Genomic DNA, 27,138 nt, shown 5'->3' on the forward strand with positions numbered 1-27,138 from the left:
TGCAATCGCAGATATGCTATAGAGCAAAACCAAAAATGAGTGAAGAGCCTTTGGACGGGATCACAGTGTTCACGGATGGCTCAGGAAAGACACACAAGTCAGTGATCACGTGGAGAGACTCAATGACAGGGGATTGGGAATCTGACGTGAGGATGGTGCAGGGCTCTCCGCAAATTGTGGAGTTGGCAGCCGTTGTCCGAGCATTTCAGTTGTTTGAACAACCTCTCAATCTGGTGACAGACTCCGCGTATGTTGCGGGTGTGGTCAGGAGATTGGAAGGTTCGCTCTTGAAAGAAGTCAGTAATGAGGTTCTATACTCATATCTGACAAGCTTGAAAATGCTGCTAGAGAGCAGGGAAGGAAAGTATTTTATCACACACGTTAGAGCGCACACAACACTTCCGGGGTTTTTAGCGGAAGGGAATGCTCGGGCGGACAGGTTGACGATGCCCATTTCACAAACACTGCCGGACATTTTTGAGCAGGCAAGATTAAGTCATGCGTTCTTTCACCAGAATGTGCAGGGGCTAATGGAATCCTTTCGCCTCACAAAGAGTCAGGCGAGGGAAATCATTAGTGCCTGTCCAGATTGCCAGCTTGTGCAGCCACCTTCCTCTACCGGAGCCATTAATCCGCGGGGGCTGCAAAGTCTTCAGTTGTGGCAGGCTGATGTCACAAAATATCCATCTTTTGGAAGGCTCAAAAATGTTCATGTTTCTGTAGATACGTTCTCAGGAGCAGTCTTTGCATCAGCACATGCAGGGGAAACGGCAGACCATGCTTGCCGACATTTCCTGCAAGCATTTGCAGCGTTAGGTGTGCCTCAGGAGATAAAAACAGATAATGGGCCAACGTATACAGGCAGGGTGCTTGACAGATTCCTGAAGAGGTGGGGTGTCAGACATACGTTTGGTATTCCACATTCACCCACAGGTCAGGCAATCATTGAAAGAACACATCACACCCTGAAATCCCTTCTGGACAGACAGAGAAGGGGTGAACCAGAGGCAACACCTCACATGAAATTAAATAAGGCACTGTATGTGTTGAATTTCCTAAATAGCTCATCCTCAGAACCTAATCCACCAATCGTGAGACATTTTTTGAATAGCACACAGGCAAGGCTAAAGGAAAATCCTTTAGTTTTGATCAGAAACCCAGAGACAGGACAAATAGAAGGTCCTTTCAAACTAATCACTTGGGGCAAGGGTTTCGCTTGTATCTCCACAGATCGAGGTCTGAAGTGGGTGTCGGCACGGCACGTGAAGCCATTCCGAACACGAGAACACGAGAAAGTTGATCCAAAAGACAAAGAGACGAGCACTCAAACGGAAGTCGAGACTCAGACGGCAGTGAACGATTCAGAAGAAAAATAAAAAGAAGCTAAAGACTTTGGGCGAATCTTCTCTAGGGTCTTGAATGGAAAACAGAATAATAATTTCACGCAGGAGCGGAATTATGGGTTTTATGATGCTTATGTGCATCATTCTTTCATTCGTTACAGTAAACAATGGGGGTAATTTACCTATTACTCAACCAAGGCAAAATGTATGGGAGACTTTAGCTCAGGCAGCAAATTTAGATAGTATTTGCCTGACACATTCGAGGCCAGGAAAACCATTTTCAGCATGCATGGTTGGATTGCCAGTGGACGAATGGCCAGTTCCAGGGCACTCCGCAGTTAACATTTCGCAGATCATTAAAGATCCTGTGAAAGAGTGGTGTGCTTGGACACATCTACTTCCTGTGGCTTCTACAGAACCTCAGGAATTGGAGATTTTTGGGTCCATGACAATGGAACTCTGCATGCAGTTTGAGACTCCGAATGTCACAAAGGCGAAAACTGTTGATTTGACTCCCATTCATGAATTCTATAAGAATGCGTCAGCATGGTGTAAATATATAGGGAAAACTACCAAAGGATCGGTCCAAGTCCCAGTGCAATTGCCACGGGGTTTGTTCTTAATTTGCGGAGACAGAATTTGGCACGGCATTCCTGCTAATGCCACGGGAGGTCCATGCAGCATTGGGGAAATTTCAATACTATCGCCTGATTTGAACATGTTAAGGGAGAAAAAACGCAGAGAAAAAAGATCAATAGAACAATATGCGGCAGATTGCAATGATAAAATGTTTTCTTGGGACAAGAAAGCGAGTATTGCTACCGCAATTTTCTCACCTCAAACAGCATCAGGGGTAGCCTTAACTCAAATCGACCGCATGGGTTGTTGGCTGAGCAAACATGCACGGTCTGTGTCTGTCTCATTGGATGACATGTTAAAAGACATCAGTGGTACAAGGCAGGCGACTCTTCAAAACAGAGCGGCGATCGATTATCTATTGCTCGCTCATGGACATGGGTGTGAAGAGTTTGAAGGGATGTGCTGCATGAATCTCTCAGATCATTCAAGGTCAATTCATGAAAGTATCAAAAATATAAAGGACAGCATAAATAAACTTGGCGAGATCACAGGATCATGGATCGATCAGCTGGTAGACTTCTTTGACATCTCTCCCATTTGGAGAGGAATTTTAAGAGTAGGGTTCTATGTTTTAATAGTTCTCCTAGTCCTCATACTTGTCATCCCATGCATATTTGCATGTTTAAAACACGCTATGAATCGGATAACAAAAGAGATCTTCCTGGTGCAAACAGAAGGGGGAGATGTGGGATCTCAGCACCTCAGGATGGAGGTGCAGAGAGGCCGAGACCACCCTTGGGGGGCTCGGGAATCCTGGAATGTTGCCAGAAGTGTCTGGTGGCAGGATTTTGATCCTACACAGGAGATGAGACCTGTATGAAGACTGGGAGGAATTCACTGGGTGAATGGTGAAGGGATAAGTTAGTTAAAGTATAAAACACAGGGTTTAGGATTTTGGTACAGGGGGGTCTAAAGAAGTAAGATGGAGGAATTGGGGCGTGTCCTGTCCTTCTTCTTCTTCTTCTTGGCCTCCATCTTCTGTGGTGGTGGTGGCACTTTGGGATTGGTCATTACTAAAAGTGCACCGGTTAATAAGGGTAGAAGGTATTGGGGAGAAATAATAAATATTGTATACGTAACTTTGAGTATAAAGATAAGTGACCGCCCTAGGGGCTCGCAGTGTGCCCATGGCTGACTCGCTGTGCAGACCTCTGTCGGGCTGAAAGAAAATCTTTTAGATAAACAATTAATAAACACCAAGACCGAGACAAGATCAGAAGTCTCTCCTCGTCCTTTGAAGCGTCGGCTCTCCAAGGCCATCCCTGGGCCTTTCCAGGCCACCTAAACAGAAACGCAGAAAATTTACAAGTGGCGTCCCTGGACATAAATCAGCCAGAAGAACGCCAGAAAAATTTACAATCTCCCCCCTGATTCTTCTCACTGGGAAACTTGTTTAAAAAATGAAGATGATTGTTTAACATTCCCAAAGTCTAACATATTTCTTTCCTAGTCCAAGCTACTTTCTCTGTGTCACCAAGCCTGAGCTTTCAGCATCACAAACCTCCTGTTTCTTGCCTGGCAGTTTCTGAGATGGGGCATCAGGAATGCATTTACTTGAGTGTCAGTGGCACTGCAGAGATGCACTTGATGTAAGAATCCTCTGAAATAACACAGGCAAACCACACTGACTCTGGAAAATGGCCTGTAAAGCTGGTGTCCCCATTTGGAGAAGCAAAATAGGCTATTTCTGATGGAGGTTCCTACTGACAGAGTCAGCCAATGAAACTGGCTCTCAAGGCGAGATCATTTGGATGTTGCAGTGGCTGTGGCAGCCCCAGGGTTTGGGTTTTTTGGTTGGCATAGCAAAATGAGCTCTGAGCAGCATCTGTGGCAGGGAGGAAAGTGCCCCTGGAGCTGGGGCTGAGGCCCCGGGGTGGATGTGACTCGTGTGGGTGTGAAGGGAGCTGGCAGAGCGCTGAGTTTGCTTTCCCTGCAGGCTCGCGCTCTGATCCGGCAGAACGGGACCCTGCAGCTGCAGGAGCCCTGGCGCCTGTCGGCTCTGCTGCGGGACTGCCTCGAGTGCAGCCTGGAGCTGGACGAGGAGCGGCGCTGGGCTGCCCAGGAGCTGCTGCAGCTGAGGGCCAGGGGCTGCAGGGGAAGCAGCAGCGCCAGGGAGGGGTTTTCTTGTGGGGCCCCCTCCGACAGTCTCCAGTCTGGCTGCGTTCCACACGCAGGGCAAGCAGAATCCTCGCCTGCTGTGGCTTGGCAGGCTCCTTTGGAGCTCATCTGGGCCTGGTGCCCCACAACGAGCGGGGACATCTTCGAGCAGCTCAGGTGGCCCAGAGCCCTGCCTGACCTGAGCTTGGATGTTTCCAGGGAGGAGGCACCTCCCACATCTCTGGGCACCTTCTGTCAGTGTTTCCCCACTCTGCTGGTTAAAAATTCTTCCTTAGATCTAATCTGAGCCTGCTTCCCTCTCCTGAGTTTCAAAGCATTTCCCTTTGTCCTGTTGCAACAGAGCCTGTGAGGAACTTGACTCTTGAAAGTAACAGTTCATTTCTTTCCTTTGTATCCTTTGGGCAGCACCCATTTTTATCATCAGCCAAGCCTCTCTCCAGCCTGACCCCTCTGATCACTGCAGCAAAGCAACTGAGGGAGCAGAGGAGGAGATGAAGGCCTTGAGGACAGCTTTCAGTTCCAGTAGTTAGGACAACTAGTTAATTGTGGTAGTTAGCACTACTATTTGGTTAGGGTAGTTAGGATTGCCTGTTTGTTATGGTTCTTATGACAGCCTGTTTGTTATGGCAGTTGTTTGAATAAAAACTCTCTTAACCCTCAACTGCCTTGCCGTGTCCCTTCCTTCTCCCGCTGTGCCTCAGCTGCCCGGAGCAATGTGAGGGGAGAGCGGGTGTCTGTAAATTTCCGGCGTTCTTCTTTTCTCTTGCTCGGCTGATTTATGTCCTGGTGATTCTCAGGGACGACATTTGCTCGGTTTCTCGGCTGTTTAGGTCCAGGGACGCCACTTGTAAGGTTTTCTGGCTGTTTAGGTTTGTAAGGTTTTCTGTGCTGTTTAGGTGGCCTAGGAAAGGCCCAGGGATGGCCTTGAAGAGCCGACGCTTCAAAGGACGAGGAGAGACTTCTGATCTTGTCTCGGTCTTGGTGTTTATTAATTGTTTATCTAAAAGATTTTCTTTCAGCCCGACAGAGGTCTGCACAGCAAGTCAGCCATGGGCACACTCCCCAAGCCCCCGGGCGGTCACTTATCTTTATACCCTAATTTACGTGTACAATATTTATCATTTTTCTCCAATACCTTCTACCCTTATTAACCGGTGCACTTCTAGTAATGACCAATCTCAAAGTGCCACCACCACCACAGAAGATGGAGGCCAAGAAGAAGAAGAAGAAGGACAGGACACGCCCCAATTCCTCCATCTTACTTCTTTAGACCCCCCTGTACCAAAATCCTAAACCCTGTGTTTTACACTTTAACTAACTTATCCCTTCACCATTCACCCAGTGAATTCCTCCCAGTCCTCATACCGGTCTCATCTCCTGTGTAGGATCAAAATCCTGCCACCAGACACTTCTGGCAACATTCCAGGATTCCCGAGCCCCCCAAGGGTGGTCTCGGCCTCTCTGCACCTCCATCCTGAGGTGCTGAGATCCCACATCTCCCCCTTCTGTTTGCACCAGGAAAACCTCTTTTACTATCCGATTCATAGCGTGTTTTAAACATGCAAATATGCATGGGACGACAAGTATGAGGACTAGGAGAACTATTAAAACATAGAATCCTACTCTTACAATTCCTCTCCAAATGGGAGAGATGTCAAAGAAGTCTATTCTTAAAATTCCTCTCCACATGGGAGAGATGTCAAAGAATTCTACCATACATTTTGCTTTGGCTGACAGATAGGGAAATTACCCCCATTGCTTATTGCAATGAATGAAAGAATGATGCGCATAAGCATCATGAAACTCATGGCTTCACTTTTGTGTGACATCATTGCTTTGCTTTTCATTCAGGACCTTAACAGAGAATTCCCCCAAAGTCCTTAGTTTCTTCTTATTTTTCTTTTGAGTTGTCTTGGCAATCTGAGTCTCGACTCCTGTCTGAGTACTCGTCTCTTTTTTTTTCTTGGATCTTTGTTTCTGGGATCCGCGTTTTCATGTTCTCGCACTCGAAATGGTTTCACGTGTCGTGCCGACACCCACATTTCGATCTGTGGAGATACAAGCGAAAGCCTTGCCCCCCACTAGGTGGCGCTGTCACCGGCCTCCCCAGCTCGGATGACAGCCTGAGCTCGACTGCCCCTGTCCTGTCGACTGCCGTGTTCGTGATCTCACTTGAGACCGTGTCTGCCTGGCTTTTAATTCAGCTGGAAATGGAGCTTGATCACCAGAACGTCTCCCTTGAAGGGAAGGGACTGGGACTCCGAGGGTTGTACCAGAAGCATCAAGTCTGAAGAGGGTGTGGAGCCGCTGGGACATAGGATCCTGAGCACGGCCCTTCGTCGCCCGAGACGTCACTCTCTCCCCCTTGCTCCACCTCCGAAGTCTCCTCCCCTCGGTCTGTCCCTGACTCTGTCTCCTCTCCCTCTGACGTTGTGTCCCTGGCTCCTCCCACCGGTGTGTACAGCCCGCCCGCCACCGGCACCCGGGCCCGCCCCGCAATTCGAGCCGACTTTGCTCCCGGGTTCTTGCGAGTTTTGCCCGCCGCGCGTTTTTCTGCTACTCTGCCGGCCGGCCGGAGCGGCCGCCACCCCCCGGTGCCGCGCTGATAAAAGCCGCGTCTGCACTCATGTCTCCCTTTATCTCTTCACCCCCGCTTCCCGCCGGCTCCGTCGCTGCCGCGCCGTGCCCCCCGCGAGGAAGCGCCTCCCCTCCCGATCCCTTCTCTCCCCCCTTCACCCCCCCTTCCAATCCTGACTCCCCTGTACTCTCCGGAGTTTCAGGACGCTTTAGGAGCTTCCTGGGGTTTCTGGGTTTTGGGACCGGGGCTTTAATATTATTTCCTGCTCTCTTTTCTCGAGAGCACTTTCCCCTGGCTTCTTGAGGCCAGAGATTTTTTCTCCTCTAGCATTGCCCCCCACCCTCCTTCTGAGGGTGCAGCAACTTTTCGTTGCTCTCCCAGTCTTTTCGACTGTACCGAGATGCCTTTCTGGCATTACTCTTGCCGGCGAGAGCAGCTTTAACGCTGTCTCGTCCTTCTTTGTTGCTAAAAAATATAAGTGCCTATTAATTTCCTGCCAAAACCCCACTTCGAATAGCAGGCATGTTTCGGCCAGTGGGTAATTAAGCCTTGCCCACAACAACAGCTGTTTTAATTCTTTTCTTGGGATCCCTTCTGTATATGCTTGAGTCATGCCTTGTAAGGCGGACAAAATTTCCCGTTGTTTTTTTGGGAGAGTGTGCAATTATGTTCTTATTTTTGACCTTCTCACCGAATCTGTCGTCAGAGCTGTCCGAAGGCTCCCGTCTCTGTCCAGCAGGTCACAGGAGAAGGAATCCAGAGGCGCCTTCCGGTTCCGATCCGGACTGCTCTGCTACGAACTGTCTTCGGTAGAAGCTGAGAGATGTAATTCTCAGTGACTGCTGTTTTTTGCAGACTCTTCTGGCTGTTTTTTTCTTTTCTTCTTTCTTCTTTTCCTTTTTTCTTCAGGCTTCTCTCCTCAGGAGCTGCCCTCTTGGCTCTTCAGCTCTTCATCTCTTCAGGGCTGATCCCCCCCCGAAAGGGTTGGTGGGGGGGGCCCACGCAGCGAACGCCACTTGTAAATTTCCGGCGTTCTTCTTTGTTGATTTACGTCCTGAGATACTTCAGGGACGCCGCTTGTAGATTTTCTGGCTGTTTAGGTTTGTAAGGTTTTCTGTGCTGTTTAGGTGGCCTAGGAAAGGCCCAGGGATGGCCTTGAAGAGCCGACGCTTCAAAGGACGAGGAGAGACTTCTGATCTTGTCTCGGTCTTGGTGTTTATTAATTGTTTATCTAAAAGATTTTCTTTCAGCCCGACAGAGGTCTGCACAGCAAGTCAGCCATGGGCACACTCCCCAAGCCCCCGGGCGGTCACTTGTCTTTATACCCTAATTTACGTGTACAATATTTATCATTTTTCTCCAATACCTTCTACCCTTATTAACCGGTGCACTTCTAGTAATGACCAATCCCAAAGTGCCACCACCACCACAGAAGATGGAGGCCAAGAAGAAGAAGAAGAAGAACAGGACACACCCCAATTCCTCCATCTTACTTCTTTAGACCCCCCTGTACCAAAATCCTAAACCCTGTGTTTTACACTTTAACTAACTTATCCCTTCACCATTCACCCAGTGAATTCCTCCCAGTCCTCATACCGGTCTCATCTCCTGTGTAGGATCAAAATCCTGCCACCAGACACTTCTGGCAACATTCCAGGATTCCCGAGCCCCCCAAGGGTGGTCTCGGCCTCTCTGCACCTCCATCCTGAGGTGCTGAGATCCCACAGGTGTCGTGGGTTGACAGCCTTTATCCCAATATCGTGTGTTGTGTCTGGCAGCTGTGCCTTTTCTCTCTTCCCCCCCTCCCCCCGGCCGTCTTGCTGCGGCGGGGCGGGGAAGAGAGGGGGGAGTGTTTGACCAGGCCTTTTTGCTTTTGGCTTTTGCTGCTTGGCTTGGCTAGCCGCTTTGCTTGCTTGCTTTCTGCTTTTTGTGCTGTTTTTTTTCTTTTCTCTTGCTCCCTCTTTCTTACCCTCCCCTGAAGATACTGGACCGTCTCCGGACCTGACCTGAGACGTCCAGGACACCCGAAGCTTGCAAAGAAGCGCCGCGCCGTCTCAACACACAGTCTGTTTTTTTGTTTTCTTTTCTTTTCTTTTTTTGTGTTGGGGAGTGTTCTTTTGTTACTTGTAAATAAATAGGTTTTGTTTTCCACTTTGCTCCTCCGAGAAATTCCTTCCCGAACCCGGTGTTGGGGGAGGGGTGGTTGGAGGTTTGTTTTGTTTTGGGGGGCTCCCTTTTGGAGATTTCCCCTAATTTGTCCTAAACCAGGACAGCGGGCCCAGCCTGGCCCAGAGCTGAGCCCCAGCAGAGCCCTGGCAGAGCCCAGAGCAGCCTCGGCCCCTGCAGAGTCAGCCGGGAAGGAGGCGCTTGGAGCCTTCTCGGCTGCACCCTGCTCTTGGTTACAAACTGGGTGTGCTGGAAAATGCCACCGGCTCTGCACGAGGGCAGAAGGGGCCTGGGGAAGGCCCAAGTGCTCCATGCAAGGGAAAAACCTGCCCTGGGATTGTTATAAATAACTGGGTAGTGTTGGCTTTTGCAATTATGTATTGACTTCTGCAAAATATTCTAAATCACATTGATTTTGATAGAGTGCAGTTTGTAATCACATTTAACTGCTTTTGCTGCAGTATAACTTGTCAGCTTTTTGTGGCCAATGCCGTGGCCCCTGTGTAGCTGATATCCTCAGAACATCATTTATGGATGACATTTTAGTTTGTGGAGAGTGTGAAAAACATACATTATAGTTTTGGCTTTTGAAAAATATTAAAGTGGATGCCATGTGTTGTGCATTATAATGTTAACTTTTGCAGAAGTAGCTGTAGTTGTGAAATAATAAGTAATGCTTTTATTTTTATAAATAACTGACAATAACACTTCAGAGATATTTGTGAAATAGCTGATGTTCATTTCAAGTACTTGTGGCAATAGCTAAAACCGTCTGCATGGTCAGATAACATTTCAGGAAGGGATGTGATGAGGAGCCCTGCCACTGACCCTTCCCCTGTCAATAACTGTCACCTGCTGAAACCACTGAACAGGGGCCCTTATGAGGGAGTGACACACAACCCTCAAAACAGCAATCCACGATTCCTGCAAGTGCTCTAAAATGGTGAGTTGGGGGTCAAACCAACCTAAAGAATTCCTGGAACAAGTAAATGAGTTCAGAGAAATGTTTGAATGTGTATAACCATTATGAATATGTATTTGAACAATACACTGGAGAAACTAGACAAGAAGAGTTGCTATGGTTAACCAGTGTGCCTCTGGCCATCGCCAAGCACCCAGCGCTGTTACTGATTTGTCCCTTATTTTTCCTTATTAAACTTTCAAATATTCTAAAGAGTAAGGCTCCTTTCTCACAAAACCCAAGGTGCTCACCCCTTGTTCCTCTCCCAAAGCCAGGATTTGTCAATCCTAAACTTTGTCTGGATGGAGGAGAAGGAGGCTGCGAGGAAAAGGAAGATGCACTGGTGTGGAGGCCCATGGGAATCTCAATCTCCCACCCGTGGGGGACTGGTCCACAAGAAGAAGAATAGATTTCAAGGTTATGATAAGAAGCTTGCTTCTCCTATAGATCTTTGCAGACACATGCTGATTTATGGAAAGTCATGTTACCCCATTGGCCCGTTGGCCTAATTACCCCAGTTCAAACCCTATTACCCATCTTTGGTTAGTCCCTAGAATGTTCTCCCTCTCTGTCCCTCCATTGGCCCTAATTTACTGCATTCCTCTGCCCCTATTTCCCCATTAGCTGACCCGACCATTAACCCCTCCTTTGCACCATTTTCCCCCACATCCATTGGACCCTGACCCTCAGCTCCACCCTCACTACCCCATATAAAAACCCCCTGTGCCCTCAGCTTGCACCCTGTCTTTGTCCCTGGGCCCTGTTCAGCTCTGTACCCTGTTCCCGTACCAATAAACCCAGTTTGCTGCGGATCATACCCAGACCCATCCTGCCGACTTTGTCAGCTTTATAAAGCAGCCGTGAGCTTCGGGCTCCGGAGTGCCGGACGCTCCAAGGGCCTCGGCAGCGCCAGGACGCTCCAGGCTGGGACAGCCAGGCAGGGCAGGAGGAATCACTGCCCCTTTCCCCTCTCTGCTGCTCCATCTCCCAGCCCAGCATCGCTGCAGGACAGCCTCACTGCCAACACAATGCTTCCAGAGATGGACTGGGGAGATCTCCTTCCCCTTCCCTCTGCCATGGAGGCAAACCCCATCTTCTCCTTGACCACCCTCCTTCTTCTCCTCATTTTGTCCTTCATCCATCCATGTTCCTTTCCCATCTCCTTCCTCCCTTGTTCCTTCTTGTTCCTTCCTCTCCTCCTGCCTTTTCCTTTTCCTTTCTCCCTGTCTCTTCCTCTCCTTGTCCTTCCTCCCCCAGGTCCTAAGTTGCGGACAGAGACCAGGGAGAACAAATCCCTGCAACAGATCCTTGTGGAAGAGGCCATTTGGAACGGCTCCACGGCTCAGGAATCCAACGGGGAGGAAAAGCCCCAGAGATCCCTCATGAGGAGGGTCTGCAACCGCAGCCTGGGGAGCTGTGAGGAGGCAAAACCCTCCCTGTGCTGGGAAGGGTTTGGGGAATGTGAGAAGAGCTTCAGGCAGAGCTCAGCCTATTCCTGGTGCCTCCAAAAACGGCGCTGCCAGATGCAGAGATCCACGGGGCAGCAGAGATCACCCATCAGATCCACGGGGATGCAGAGATCCCCCTGGAGATCCACGGGGATGCAAAGATCTCCCTGCAGATCCCTGGGGCTGCAGAGATCCCCCTGCAGATCCATTTGGATGCAGAGATCCCCCTGCCGCGCCCGGAGTAGCCATGCTGAGCACAGCGATGCGTGAGAGGAGGCTGTGACCCCGCGGCCAGAGGGCCCCGCAGGAGCAGCCTGTCCTGGCAGGACTGACCCCAGGGCACAGTGACCCACGCTGCAGCACTTGGAGGGGGCTGTGCCCCATGGGATGGACTCAGCTTGGAGAAGTTCCTAGAGAAGTCTCCGGTGGGAGAGAGCCCAGGGTGCAGCAGGGGAACGACTCCTGTCCCTGAGCAGAGGGAGAAGCCCCGGGGCATGAACTGAGCACGGCCCCATTCCCTGTCTGCGGCACTGCCGGGGTAGGAGGCGCAGGTGGAAGGAGGGAGGCGTGGGGGAAAGCTGCATTTAAGGCTCTTCACTTACTTCCCATTATCCTGCTCTGAGTTTTAGGAGTTTTCTGTCAGAAATCTTTCCCCTCCCCCACTCGTCCACAGGGCTTTGGGGCGGTTTTCTCTTTTTGAGGGAAATCAAAGCGATGCACTGATGCTCTCCTAATTAGGGGTAGGAGAAGTGAGGCTCCAGGGCTTCCGGCTGAGTTGGAGCCACCGGAGCCGCAGTGCCGGGAAAGCCGTGCCGGGAGCTGCGGAGAAGTTTGTGTTTTCAGCTCAATCCCCTCGGGCCCGGGCCCGTTCCAGGGCTGCTCCTCAACTCCGGCTCTGCCCTCACGCAGCCCGGGGGGCCCTGAGAGCGCGGGGTGGGGCTGTGCCGTGTGCAGAGCCCGCCCCTGGCTGGGATTGGGCGATGGTGCCGTCAGTCGTGGTTGTGGCGCGCTGATTGGTGGGAGCGGGGCGGAGCAGGGCCCCGGTGGCGGGCTGAGGGCGGCCGTGGCTGGGCAGCGGCGGCATTGTCGGAGCGTGTGTGCGGTCCTGCGAGCGGCGGCAGCGGCCGGAGCGCGGTGAGGCGGCGGCGGAGCTCGGAGGCGGCCGCAGCGCAGGTGGGAGCCACTCTGGGTTGTGCGGGGGCTCGGGGCTGGCTGCGGGCCTCGGGGGCGGCAGGGGGCTCGGGCGGGTTCGTTGTGCCGTGTCCGGCGCGTGTTGCCGCTGGCGTGAGGGCGCTGCGGGAGCGGCTGCCCGCAGTCTCCTTGCGGCCGCTGCCTCGGCAGGAGCCGCTGGCGGAGCAGCGCTGGCTCGGCCCGGTTGCTGTGGCTGGGACAGAGGGGGCTGCCCCGTGCCCGGGGCTGTGCGGGGAAATTCCCGTGGCCGGAGGTTTCTGTGCGCAGAGGAGACAGAGGAGTCCTGTAAAAGTGACTTTATTGCTGGGCAGAGGGAGAGGCCGTGGGGCATTTGCCGTGCGCTCTCTGCCATTGTTGTAGTTCGCAGCCTGGTTTTTATCCTCATTTTCCCGGCCCATCTCCCTCTCCCTTTCCCACTGGCTGAGGTACTTGGAAGGTTCAGACGTCCCGGTCCGCCAACTGCATGTCCGTGTTAATGTGCACCCCCACTTTTGTATAACAGCCGATATTCACGGCTCTATTAAGTCTTTCCTCTTCTGGAAGTTCAGGAATTTAGCGGGACTTTCTGTGAGCAGCCATCCATGTTAATTAGTAACATTTATTGTAGCTGATGGTTTCGCCCGTCGCTTCATGATCTACAAATCCCTGACCCCTCCCTCAGCTGCTGAATGAGCTGCACTCTCAAGGTGTGGAGGACGGTAAAAAGATGAGAGTTGCTGTAGCACATCAGAGGAGAAACAGCATTGGTTTAACCCATGGTCTGCCAGGGAGCCACAAAACCGTGTCCCATTCCCATCCTTTCCACGTTTGGGCTGGAGCATGAGGTGCTTTCTTACTTCCTTTGTTATCTGTTTCACCGCTTTTTCTTTGTCGTCTCTTTGCCAACAGCAGTTTTGAGTAGTTTAATTTTCCACAAACTCCTCTTTTTTTCTGCTAACAGATGATCTGATCCCATCCCATGGTTAAGTGTTGTGTTCCTCATTTCAGTGGGTTGGTCAGCAGGAAGGTCAGGAGCTGAAGCTGTCTGGTTGGTTATTATTGCGAGGACAGCTTGTAATCTATTGATGCCATTGAAATGAGAAATGGGTTCTGTGGCTCCTGATATGAATTGGTTCGGGTTCCCAGGGGCTGATCCATGGTGTTGTAGGATTTGTTCTGCTGGCCGTTAATGTTTTCCCCATTTTGCGCGCTCTCTTCAGCCAAGACTTCATCAATTTACCACTTTTATCTAATTGAATCATGAAATACTAGATTCCCAACTGATTTCCCTGAACTTGTGGCAGCAAGAATTTCTCGGTGCTCTAACCCACCCTATATAACACAGACAGTGACAGCACATGTTGGAGTGGGCAGAGGGATGATTCCCCCACTTATTTATAGTGAAGTTTTCCCAACGTTCTCAATTTGCTGTTTCCATTTGCAGCTTCACTCGTTTGTGTTGCAGGGTCAGATATCCTCCCCCTGGGCTCTGCCTTGAGCTGTGCAAATTCCATCAGTGCAAGGAGGCAGAGCTTGGGGTGAGGGGCAGAGGGAATCAGCCCAATTCCTGCCCCGGGCAAGAGACCCAGGTGCATTGTCCACACTTTGCCCAGCAGTGTTCATTTGCATTTCTAAAGCTCCTCTGGAGGCTGCCTGGAATGAAGCTTCTCTTCCAGGGCAGCCATCTGGTGAGTTGCACGTGGCCCCCCAAGAATCTGCTGTGTTTTAAAAAAAAGTATTAACTATTTACAAGTTCAAAGTATTACGGTTAAAGCTCTGCAGTTCTACAAATGCCCTATAAAGGAGAACTTGGAAAAACCCAGACCAAAAATTGATCCTCACACTTCTGCCCCAAACCCACCTGACAATATAAAGTGGGAATTATTATAAAAAATTATTATCATGTTGTTATCTTATCACTGAAACTGCAGGGAAAACAAAACCTCTCCAAGAATCTCTTTAGTGTTAGAGAGTCAAGGCATTCCTTGGTTCTGGCCAGGATGTGCAACAGAAATAATTTCTTTCACAAATAGCCCGGCTGTGCAGAGAAAATCATTCCATGCCATGTGAGTTTTACTAGATTTTTCCCCAACTTTATGTAGTCTGAAGCAGTCTAAATCCACTGCTTTAATGTTCCTTGTTCCCAATTGTGTAAGTTTTTAGTATTTGGTTTCCTGTTGGACCTGGATTTCTTCCCCGCTGATGTGAATTCGGTCTCCACACTCCTGGATTTCCTTCTCAGCCTTTTCCAGCCCAGGTGTCTCCAGCTCTGCCGGGGGCAGTGTCTGGGGTAGCTGTTGGTTGCTGTTTGCTGCTGGGCAATGTTGATGTTTTGTTGCTGGTCGTTATCTCTGTGGGTGTCTTTTGGGCTATTCCCAGTCTGTTGGGATGTTAAACTCATCTCCATTGAGTGGTGTAACATCCCTTAAATAAAACCTTTAAAATTCCTTTCCCCAAGGCAAAGACAAACCAAGCCTGAACAAAGAAATAAGATTTAAAAGGAGTAAACTCGGTACATTTTGCAGCAGTGCAGTGGCAGGCAGCCCAGAGTGTGGGTGTCAGTGAGCCACAGAGTGGAATTGTGCCGTGGTGTTCCCCAGCAGCTGTGGCAGTGCAGGCCCAGCCAGCGCTGAAGCTGCAGCAGTGGCAGCAAGGCTTGGCCCCAGTGGCTGGAGATGGCAGAGGAGGGTGGCCAGGATTGCAGAGGATTCCAGGCGAGGATCTGTGGGCAGGCGCAGGGGCTTGGCCCGCTGTGGAGCCCTGGCTGCTGCTGCGTTGCCTTCAGGGCAGGCTCAGGGGCGGCCTCCCATCCTCCTGCTGCGGGCGGGAAGTGCAAATCTCCGGGGCTTCAGAGCCCTTGAGGCCAGGCTGAGGGACTCCCCCCGTGTAGAGCTGTGCTGGCGGCAGTTTCTGGCCTCAGGGACACTTGGCATGGGCCCCTTGGCCACCAGTGGTGCTGCTTTGCACTCCTTAGGCAGGCTCCGATGTCCTGGCTGGGTGTTGGCAGCAGCAAAGTGCCAGGGCAGGCTGTGTGCCAGCCCAGCTTCCTGTGGGAGAATGTGCCTTGATATCTGCTCCAGTGTTTGCTGAAGCAGTGAGAAATGCTTTTGCCCCCCTGTTAGGTGCCATGGTGTCAGCAGAAGATGTTGAAGCCTTCCTGCTCAGGGCATTTCAGTGCCAGGCTCTCACAGGCACCCACAGCTGCGCGGGTTGAGCTGAGCATGGGGCGGTGACCTGCGCTGTGTCTGATTCCCCTTCCTTAATAACAGCCTGTCTTGTAGCTCTTTTCCCTTCTGCTGCCCTTGCAGAGCCATCCACAAACACATTTTCTCCCTCAGACCAGGGAATGTCCCATCATCAATCTGTTCCAGCTTGGGTCTGGCGCTCTGTCCCTTGAGTGCAGTCCTGGGTTCCTTGCCAGCCCCTCTCCAGGCTGTTCACACAGGAGGCTGGGTTAAACCCTTGCCCTGTCCTCAGTTCTAAATCCTCCTGTGCCATTGAACAAGTTTCATACTGTAATAAGCGAGCCCTGCTCATCTATTTAGAGGCTGTTTAGGTTGTCAAACCTTTACCTTGATGCCAGACTTGAACTATAGGAGATCTCCCTGTTGTCATCACTTTTCAGGCGAGGCCACTCTCTGGCCACTGGGTTGAAGATTTTAGCCCAAGAATTCCTTTGACTAGACCCTGTTTAAAATCCACCTATAATTCAGATTCTTTTTCCTTTTTGGAAGGCCCAGGAAAACTGCCTCATTTAATCTTCATTTTAACACTTGAAAATTCTGTGTTTCCTCCTGCTGTCCATCCATCCCGTTTGTTGACTGGCTGGATAGGAGTGTTGTAGGGAGACATCGTTGGCTCCAAAAGCCCTGCCTTTAACAGGGACTCAATACCAGGCTGTGAGCCCTTTCTTCTCTCTCTTGGAACAAGGTATTGCTTGTCCTAGTTGCTTTAAAGTAATTTGTAGTGGCTCCATATCTAATTTTCCCTCTTTCCCTGTCTCTGCCCTCACTTCTGGTTTCACATCAGCATGGGCCTTTTCAATCTTGTCACACAAAGGTAGAACAGAACTGGCCTCTGCAACCCCTTTTACAGTATTAAAATCCTGCTCTCAAATTTCTTCTTAGGTAATTACAATCACAGGAGGAAGAAAAAGAAATTGGTTTTATTCAAACCTATGCCCCACAACTTCTAATAGTAGTTGAACAAATCATACCTGCTCATCTCTTCCACTCATTCCCTTAAAAATAAAATATTCCTTTACTCTTTCCACCCTTCGGTCTAAGATTCAGAGTGGATTGAGAGGCCCCTGTGTCCATCAGGAAATGCCTCCTCTCAATGCAGACCCACCCTGAATGTTCTCAAGGGCTGCAGTGTGGAGGGTCCCTGGTGTGATGGGAGCTGTGACAGCCCTGCCAATCCATGTCCATCAAGGGGTGGACTTGCTGGCCCTGAGGGTGCTGCTGTCTGTGCTTGCAGTGTCCTTGTGCCCTGCAGCTGGAGCCCTGGTTCCTTGCCAGGGGCTGTTTGGGTGGGCTCTCCCCTGCCGAGGAGGGCAATGCCTCTGCCAGGTGCTTGTGGCCGAGCCGTGCCCTGGGTGCTGGGGCTGCCTTGGGCCCTGGGGTTGATCCCTCAGGGGCTGTAGGAGCTGTGCCCTGGCCTTTGCCTTCAGCTTGGCCTTTTGCTGCTCCCTTCTTGCACTCCCACCTCCCCAAATTCCCCTCGCATTTGGACAACAGGGCATGGATGGTGTTGGTGTGCTGCAAAGGGATTGGGTGAAGGGGAGTGTGCAGCAATATGGTTAAGGCAAGAAGCTGCAGAAGGAATCTATGTGGGAAGGAAAAGGATGATGGAAAAGAGGAGGAAGAGAAAAATAATGAGGATTGGGATGTTTATCAGCAGGGCCTTAGCCTCAAAACTTGTCAGCTGATTCAGATCTTTTGTATCCCCGGTTTCCAGGCCAGGAAAACAAGGAGGTCTATATAAGCTCAGTCCAGTTTATCTCACACTGTAGGATTCCAATCAATAATTGATCCCAGTGAATAGTTGACCCCAGTTCATATTTGATCCCAGTCCCTATTGATCCCAGTCCCTGTTTGGTCCTAGTCCATATTTGATCCCAATCCCTATTTGATCCTAGTCCATGTTTGATCCCAGTCCATGTTGCCCTGCACACATTCCAGAAGTTTGCAATTCCAGCTCCGAGCCAGGAAAATATGTTCCCGCCCTTGAAGGGAAATGGAGCAAAATCCTACAGAGACATTCCCTGCCAGCCCTCAGGACTTCAGCTCCTGGGACTGGGAATTAAAATAGTAATTGGGAAATAAAATAATAAATAATCAGGGGAGGGTCTGTGGGGACAGAGGGGTCATCTAAATCAGGGCAGGGGTCAATTAAATCAGGGGAAGGGGAATTAAAACAGGGAAAGGTCAACTAAATCAGGGGAGGGTCTTTGGAGGCAGGGGTCAATTAAAACAGGGGAGGGGTCAATTAAATCAGGGGAGGGTATTGGGTGGTCCCTGAGGCAATTAAATATAGGGAGGGTCTCTGGTGGCGCCTGGGTCAATTAAATCAGGGCAGGGTCTCTGGTGGTCCGTGGACCCAGGGAGACACTGAGAGAGAAACAGAGCAGGCAAAGAGAGGCAGGAGAGAAAAGGGACACAAAGACAATGAGCTGAGAAGGCGGCACTCTGCAAACAGAACTGCAACAGACTGAACATGAACGGGAGAGAAATCAGTAAGTCTCATATTTTGCTGTCAAATACATCCCACACACCCAGCCCCACACAATCTCCATCCCACTATTACAGCGACCTGAGTGGGTCGCTGCTGGTGAGAGAGAGACGGTGAATCTTGTATCTTGATCAGAAGGCTAGATTTATTAATATATGATATAATACATTATAGTTATACTAAATAGAATATAAAGAGAGGTTTGCAGAGCTGCTAGCTAAGCTAAGAAGAGATAGAAAAGAACCCACAACAAAGTTGTGGCCAAGGACTCAGTCCCCTGGCTTGAACTGATGATTGGCTCTTAATTATAAACATAGAAAATGAGCCAATCAAGGTGAATCCTATTGCATTCCACAGCAGCTGATAACAATTGTTTACCTTGTCTTCGGGGGCCTCTGGCTCCCGAAGACACAGAAATGTGAAAAGAAAAGATTTCTGTGGAGAAATGTCTGCGACATCTCACCTTTCTGAATTGTATAAAAATAAAAGAAAAATGCTGATGTGGAATGAACAGGAAATTCCTTCACCTATAAAATATAGAATACCAATAATTCACTAAAACAATCCTACAGTATAAGAAAATTGCAAGAAACAATGCAAAGAGAATTCAAGTCCATGCAGCTGAGTTTCAGGAACAGTCCATCAGCTGAAGTTGTTTCTTTTGGACATCTGAGAGTCCTTAGAGTCCTTTTTGTCCTGAAACAGCATAACACAATTTTAAACAATTTGAAACAATTTGAACAATTTTTAGAATGTCCTTTTCTGGCCCTTCAGCGCTTCAGCACTTCAGAGCTGCTGCCCGCCTATTTTCAATCTTTTTTATTTAATTTTTAAATTTTTTTTTTTTTTTTTTTTTTTGATCGAAAAGCAAAAGAGCAGCAGCCTGTCAGAGCAATGCCAGAGAAGGAAAGGCCCTGGGGGCCCTGGCCCATACTGGACCAGGAACCCCAAAACTGGCTCACACAGGGGGACCCGGACCGGTAGGACAAATCAGAACCCCTAGAAACACAAGGAGGCCAAATGATGGCCCTGGCCCAGGAATTTCCTGAGCCCAGCATCCCAGGCCAAACCCATAAGGAAGGCTCTGCATTCCTGCTGCAGGCCTGAACCTTTCTGCCAGCACAATGGCAGCACGGGCAGTGAGACGCTTCCTTTCCCCTAAACCACTGAGGCATGCCAGCAGCAGGGAAATAGAAGCTGCCCCGAGAATCTTCATCTCGGGTCTGGGAATGTTTGTTTCCCACAGCATCACGGCACCACCCCCACTGGGCTGGGGACCAAAGGCAAAACTTTCGGGAGCCCCCTCCCCCTCGCCGCTAGGGCACAAGAGAGGCGGCGGCCTCCATGGGACAATCCCCGAAAAACCACCCCCCAAACCGCCGAGCTTGAAAGCCGGCAGCCGGACTGCCACAAGAGTGAGCTGGCGGGCAGCCCCGGCCCCACTGAAGGAGAGACCCCCCACCGCAGCGACTGCTGGGACGTCCGGTGGAAGCATCGGGGAGGGAGCCGGAACCGGGGGGGGAACCGCGCTGAGCGTGGGATCCGCTGCGGGCTGCTCCGAGGGTCCCGCGGGCACAACTCCGTTTTCTGCTGCTGACTCCGGGGTCCGCTGCGGAGGCGCAGTCGCAGTCGCCGTCGCAGTGCAAACAGACAGCAGCGGAGCGTCGCTGTTGCTTAGCAACAGGTCAATCGGCGGAAGTGCTGTCTCTTCGGCCTTCTCCGACACAGGCTCTGGCCGGGGCAGGGAGGCCGGTGCAACCGCGGGCGGGACCTCCTGGAGAGGCGGAGACGGGATCTCCTGGAGTGACAGCTCTAGCAGGGCCATGGAGGAAACCTCGGAGACCGGTGCCACCCCCATATCTGAAGGCGGAGTCTGAGAGGCCGGCGCTGGCTTGAGCGGCCGCTCCCATCCCCCCGGAGAGAGAGAAGGGGGGGAAGGAGGAGGGTCCATCTGAGCATGCTCCGGAGCAAGAGTAAAAAAAACTTCTTCACGCCGCGAAGTTTCGCCCCCCCCCGCCATGAAGCAGGGGGGGCTGGGAAGAAAAATGTCCTCCCCCACCGGGTCTTCTGCCAAAGGTGGTGGAAACGGAGCCTGGCCATAACAATTAGATATCCATTGAAAACAAGCTGCTCTGCGTTTCAGGACTGGGAAAAGCTTTATAAATGCTGGGTAGATGGAAGGCAAGACACGTCCCTCCAGGTAGACGCACTGGATAATCGAGTCCATGCACTCCCAGACAAAAACATCCAAAGCATACAGAATATCAGCAAAGAACCCAAAAAGCTTTGCCCATCTAAAGAACCCATAGATATCTGTTTTTGACAAAAAACAACCATCTTCTCTGCACCAATATTTCCAGAGGGCTATGATTTTTCCCTCTGCAGGGGAGAATTGAATCTCTTCTGGCAAGGCATGGGTCTGCCATACGAACAGCCACAAGCTACGAAGGGCTGGTTCATCAGGGATAGAAAAGTGAACAGTACCTTCTGAAAGAGTCCAGCTTGCTCTGGCCAGCTCCACAGGTCTGCTGCTCTTTTCCATCATCGTTCCTGATGGTTTTCCAGAAGAAAAATTCTGTTGTGGTCAGCCTTGGCTGTGAACTCTGTCCAAATCAGGATCTTCAGTTCTTCAGCTCCTGGCTTGAATCCACTTTCTGAGGTCACTTCAAAGCAACCCTCAAATGCTACACATACAGGATTTTTACCCAGTGCAGCAATTTTGCTCCTCTGGTCTTATCAGATTAATTTTTGCTCTTACACGAGGGGTCACCAGATATTACAGCGACCTGAGTGGGTCGCTGCTGGTGAGAGAGAGACGGTGAATCTTGTATCTTGATCAGAAGGCTAGATTTATTAATATATGATATAATACATTATAGTTATACTAAATAGAATATAAAGAGAGGTTTGCAGAGCTGCTAGCTAAGCTAAGAAGAGATAGAAAAGAACCCACAACAAAGTTGTGGCCAAGGACTCAGTCCCCTGGCTTGAACTGATGATTGGCTCTTAATTATAAACATAGAAAATGAGCCAATCAAGGTGAATCCTATTGCATTCCACAGCAGCTGATAACAATTGTTTACCTTGTCTTCGGGGGCCTCTGGCTCCCGAAGACACAGAAATGTGAAAAGAAAAGATTTCTGTGGAGAAATGTCTGCGACAATCCCACCACTCTAATTGAGACCCCACGACTCTAAATCATTTCCCAACCTCATCTCAGCCTGATGGCTGCGGAATCAAGTGAGTTTGACATGGGATTGAGTTTTTTGAGGTGGGTTTGAGCTCTTTTTGGGGTAAGATTAAGCTGTTTTCACTGGGATTTGAGTGATTTTGAGGTGACAGATCCATTCCTCTTGGCTTTTGCAGTGCAAAGAGATGGAGAATAGAGAAAAATTAAGGTGAAATTAAAAGGCGAAACAGCTAGGTGTGTTCTCAACATGGATCACAGGGAATGTGGAGCACCTGTGCTGTGCCCAAAGTGCCTCCTCCAGTGGGGGATGGAGCTGGAGCAGCGCACGAAGCTCTGCCCGCACTCGAGGCACTCACAGGGCTTCCCTTAGTGGTGCCTCCGTTGGTGTTGGGTCAAGTGAGAGCTGCTGGAGAAGCTCTTCCCACACTGGGGACACTCGTGGGATTCTCCCCAGTGTGGATGCGCCGGTGGGTGATGAGGTTGCAGTTGTGCTTGAATCCCTTCCCGCAGTCGGGACAGCGGAAGGGCCTCTCCTCTGTGTGAATCCGATAGTGCTGGAGGACACTGGAGCTGGTCGGAAACCTCTTCCTGCATTTATCACACTCGTAGGGCCTCTCCCCCGTGTGGATGCGCCGGTGGATGATGAGGGTGGAGTTGTGCTTGAATCCCTTCCCACAGTCGGGGCATTGGAAGGGCCTCTCCTCCCTGTGCATCCAATAGTGCTGGAGGAGACTGGAGCTGGTCGGAAACCTCTTCCCACACTTGGAACACTCGTAGGGCCTCTCCCCAGTGTGGGTCCTCTGGTGGCTGATCAGGTGGGAACTCTGGCTGAAGCTCTTCCCACACTCCCCACACTCGTGGGGCTTCTCTCCAGTGTGGGTCCTCTGGTGCGTGATCAGGTGGGAGCTCCGGCTGAAGCACTTCCCACACTTGGAACACTCATAGGACTTCTCTTTAGTGTGGATCCTCTGGTGGCTGATCAGGTTGGAGTTCCACCGGAAACTCTTCACACACTGCCCACACTCGTAGGGCCGTTCCCCAGTGTGGATCCTCTGGTGCCTTATCAGTTCTGAGTTCCACCTAAAGCTCTTCCCACACTCCCCACACGTGTGGGGCTTCTCCCCATCATGGAGCTGCTCATGGAGCACCAGCTCCAAGCTCTGGCTCCGTCTCCGGCCACCTTCCCGGCCCAGGCTGGCTCTTTCCCCCTCAGATCTCCGCCGGCTGCGTTTGCAGCCCCTCCTCGTGCGGCATCTCCGGGGCTTTTCCTCCCCGTTGGCTTCCTGCGCCGTGGAGCCGCTCAAAACGGCCTCTTCCTCCAGGTTCTGCCACGGGCATTTGTCCTCTCTGCTCTCCATGCTCAGCTCCTGCTCTGGAGGAGGAAGGACAAGGACAGGATGGAATTTGCCTCCGTGCCACAGGCAAGGGCAAGGAGATCCCCCCAGGCCTGAGCTGCAGCCGGGGCTGTGCTGGGCTGGGAGATGGAGCAGCACAGAGGGGAAAGGGGCACTGACTTCCTCCTCACCTGCCTCAGTGTCCTGGGGCATCTTCCTCTTCCTCGCAGCGTCCCAGGCCTTGGCAATGGGAAATCCTGGTTTGGGGAAAACAAGGGATGAGCGCGTTTGTAGGAGCATCGGGGGGTAGGACGGTCGGGACGGACGGAGACGAGAGAGCTCTGCAGCCAGGTCGTGGAACTTGCGGTTTATTGCAAAGGGCCTGGGTGCAGGGCCCTGCTTGGAGCTGCCAGGCACAGCTCGGAGCAGGCCTGAGAGAAGAGAGGGGTAGAGAGGATGAGAGGGTAAGAGAGTAAGAGGAGAAGAGCGTAAGAGAGGAAGGGTCCCGTTACAATACAATCAATTTTCTTCTGTGTTGAATATTATATTTCTCACTAACCAATCTAGTACAATATACAAATCCTATAGCATTTACAGCCTGTAAAAATCATTACATCACCATTCTGTGTTACATTTTAAACCCTAAAAACTCCTCTTTGGACTCCCTCTGCCAAGCTGTAGGGTCTGCTGTGACCCTTGGATCTGTCTGCGAGCAGAGAGAATTGTTTCATCAAAAGGGGATTACCTTCAGTTGAACCACACCATTGTTTTCCAGTTGTTCACTAACTGAGGTATCTCAGAGCTTGCTTTCATTTCAATCTTCCTTATACTTTTTATGTTCACAAAATCTTTTGCCAGACAATCGTATTTATAAGGCTTTCCTGTTTCATCTTCCCCAACACACACTGAGTTTGAAGGTCGCTCTGCCCAAGTCCATCTCTACAAGTCACTGGCCATCTGGGCTCCAGAAAAACCTCCCAAACACCAAGATTCAGCCCTGAAAAAGCCTTCCAGGAGTTCCCCGTCCCTGGTCCCGCCCCTCTGGTGTTCGGGGGCTCCCCCCTGTCCCAGCTGTTGGGGGTCACGCTTGGATTGGAGGTCCCCCTTGTGCCTGGTGCCCGCCCTGCCCAGGCTGCTGGCAGTCCCAGCAATGCCAAAAGCTCCCCCTGCTTCACTCTCCCCATTTCGGGATGCCGGGGCTGTTTGGGCTCCTGGGCTCCCTTCTCCCCGCATTCTCTACTTTGGGCTGTGAATGAGACGAGGGCTGGTTGTCCCAGACCTGCCAAGTGAGTGCTGGAGTCTCCCACGCTCCCTTTCCAACTTTCCTCGAGGGAAGCAGCCAGTAAAGAGACACAGCAAGTGATAAGAGGAGCGAGAGAATCCCCCGGGGTAACTGGGACTGGGTCCCAGAGAGGGGCTGGACCCCTCGGAGGAAGGGAGCAGAGGAGTTTCCAAGCCCAATCCACTAGGAAATGGGACAAAAGGGGCTCCTAAAATTTCTGTTGGTTTGAGGGATAAGAGAGCCCAAGAGCATCCAGAATGAAAACCTGCAGGGTTGAGGAATTAACATTCCAAGAGCATCCACGGCTGAGCCAAATTCTGCCGGATTGAGGATATGCTCAAGAACATCTGGGACTGGGCAGCACAGCTGGGTTGAGGGATATCCAAGAGCATCAGGACTGGCCAGAAACACCTAAAGTTGTAATAGGTGACGTGAAAGTGTAGTATATGGAAGAGATAATTCATGCTATTAATGTATAAAATATTGTAAAATCCACATTATGTCTTTTGACCACCCTGGCAGGGAACAGCATCTTATTCATATACATCCAGTTCCTGAACTTGGTTGAGATAAACATCGGGGTTTTTCATGAAAGAATAGAAGCTTCCAGGGCGATCATCGCTGGCTTCCCTGGGTCACCAGGTCCAGCCAAGAGTGATTATTGCCTCGTCGATTACAGCTACCATGATGATCCACAGCCCCACCCTGATGCATATGAATGCTGCCTTCCCCAGAGTCTACTGACAACATCTGACACCTGGACTGAGTCTTTGTCCACCTCTGCGCAGGTAAAGACACGGTTATGTATGGGAAGAGACACAAAGAACATTCGGTCATCTCGGTCTCAAGCAGAATAAACTGTAAAAGAACTCGTGCGTCAGGCAGCATTTGTGAACAGGGGGAGACTCTGACATTCGGAACTCAGATCCGTGTTCACCCAGCACCAAACCCGGGCTCGACGCTGACCCTTGGCTGTCCTGGTTTTGACGACCAAACTTCAGTCGCACAGACAAATTAATAAATCTTTGCTAAGTTTTCTTATAAGTTTGGCTCTCGATTTGATCATTTATAACAAAAGATACCTTATTGTTGTCTTGTTGTGTGTGAGAGTGAGTCACACACAAAAGCAGTCTCAGCTTCCCAGGTGGGTGGGAAGAGGGGGCTGCGGAAAGAGGAGTGTGTGACCCACAAATGAGCCATTGTTCTCCTGGGCGTGTGGGGGCTGTGGCATAAGGTACAGGTGACCTGCAAACGAGCCATTGTCCCCAGGGCGTGTGAGGGGGCCGTGGCTAAAGAGTGTGAGTGACACACAAATCAGCCTCACAGATGAACGGCACCGGCACCGGAGGCAGCAGAGTCAGGGCCCTCCCAGGAGGCCCCGAGATACTGAGACCCAGAGGCCACCCCAAGGTGAGGGGGGGCCACAGGGACCCGCGATTCTCTGTCAACAGGGATCCACTCTGTGTCCTGAGGGTGGGAAAGAATGTGTGGAAGGGAATGAGAAATAAAAGTGAGTGAATGTAGATGAATGAAAGTATAGGTAATGTGGATTCTGTATTTTAAGCTTCACTATATCTCCTTGGAGGGAGGTGTATTGTACTGAAAGTAGTGTGAGAAAAAAGTTTTTTATTTTTCTGTGTGTAGTTGAAAGAAAAGTGGTATTTACGTTGTTAGTGAATGCAAAAAATAGAGGCAGAAGATGAATAGATAAGATCTTGAAAAATGACACAGAAAACCTGTAAGTTGGATACAGGGGGAAAAAAGAAAAAAAAATAGAGATACAACTCCTTGCAAAAGGAGAAAATACAGGGTATGCAGTAGTCGATGGGAAAAACATGCAAACTATGGAAAAAGGGAAATTAACCTTAAACTAGTAAGCTCAAACTTGTGAATTATATACTTTAAAAAGAGCACTAGAATATTTAACACAAAATAAAGGAACTATATATATTGATTCAAGGTATGCCTTTAGAGCAGTACATACCTTTAAAAAATTTGGAAAGGAAAAAGATTACTTAATTCAAGAAGAAAAGGACTAGTACATGAGGAACTTATTTCAGAGGCACTACAATTACCTAAAAGAGATAGCTATAGTACATATTAGGGAACTCCAAAAGGAAAAGACCCCAGAAAGAAGAGGAAATAATTTGGCGGATCATGAAGCTAAGGATGCAGCAGAAAATGGAGCTGAAAGAGTTATGTTAATATTAACTCCAAACCAGGAAAAACTGGAAATTCCAGAGTTTAAGGAAGCTGAGAAAAAAGAATTGAACAAGTGTCGTGGTTTGACCGGAAATGGGACATCTGGGATATGTTGTTTTGCTGTGGTTACCAATGGGTGTTCGGATTTTAAGATGAGCACCTGGTTTGACCAGTGGGGCATTGGATCTGCCTCTCGAGACTACAAACCCAAGGAGTTAAAAGTAGGGCTCTTGTCCTTCAGAGCCCTCTTGGGATTTCCAGCGTGGATGGTTGGGCCTCCCTCCCCCGGCCCAGTTGCTGGCTGGGCTGTAGGAGGGGAAAGCCACGTGGCCCATCTACGGTAGGCCCGGATTCGGTGGAAGGGTGGGGGGAGCATCGAGCGACCTGTTTACCCCCCCCCCCCCCCCCTTTTTGGAGACGGAGAGAATGCAGCCTGTGCTGTTACCCTGTTACCTTGAAACTTGATATCATGAGCCGGCAGCACAGCTGAGAGGAGAAGGGGGGGGGCAGCGAGCAGCCCAGCGGCCTGAGAGAGCCTTTAACCCTTGTGGATAGTGAGAGCTTCACGGAACATTACCTTTCCTAGGAAAAGGATAAGAGTGGAAGATGAAGGAAGAAACAGGCCAGTAAGGGGGTCTGGCAAAGAGAAAGAGAAATGTTGAAGGAATGGGGGAAGATGGAGTGGCAACTTTGCTGGACTCTTTTGTTGTAGATCCATGGACTGTCTCCTGGTGATACAGAGGCTGCATTGCAGGGGGAAGCAGAGGTTCGGAGCCAGGAGAGTTTGGTGTTGAGACCCCTCAGCCCCAGGGGGTATAGAAGAAATGGGGGGGACAAAGGTCCCAGAGATGAGAGTGTGCTCTGCTTGGAACGAGACGAGGCATCCTTAAAAGGCCCACCCTGAAAGCAGGCCTCAGCGTCATCCCATGTCTGGTGGTGAGAGCACCTTGGCATGGAAAGGAGATGTCACGAGA

General features: G+C 50.6%; 1 pseudogene; it reads right to left on the minus strand.

Moving 5' to 3' along the window:
* LOC131570213 (uncharacterized) overlaps positions 1-27,138 on the minus strand; it is a 1,483,036-nt pseudogene that overhangs the window by 367,136 nt on the left and 1,088,762 nt on the right.

The sequence above is a fragment of the Ammospiza caudacuta genome, chromosome 33 (assembly GCF_027887145.1).
Source record: "Ammospiza caudacuta isolate bAmmCau1 chromosome 33, bAmmCau1.pri, whole genome shotgun sequence".
NCBI lineage: Eukaryota > Metazoa > Chordata > Aves > Passeriformes > Passerellidae > Ammospiza > Ammospiza caudacuta.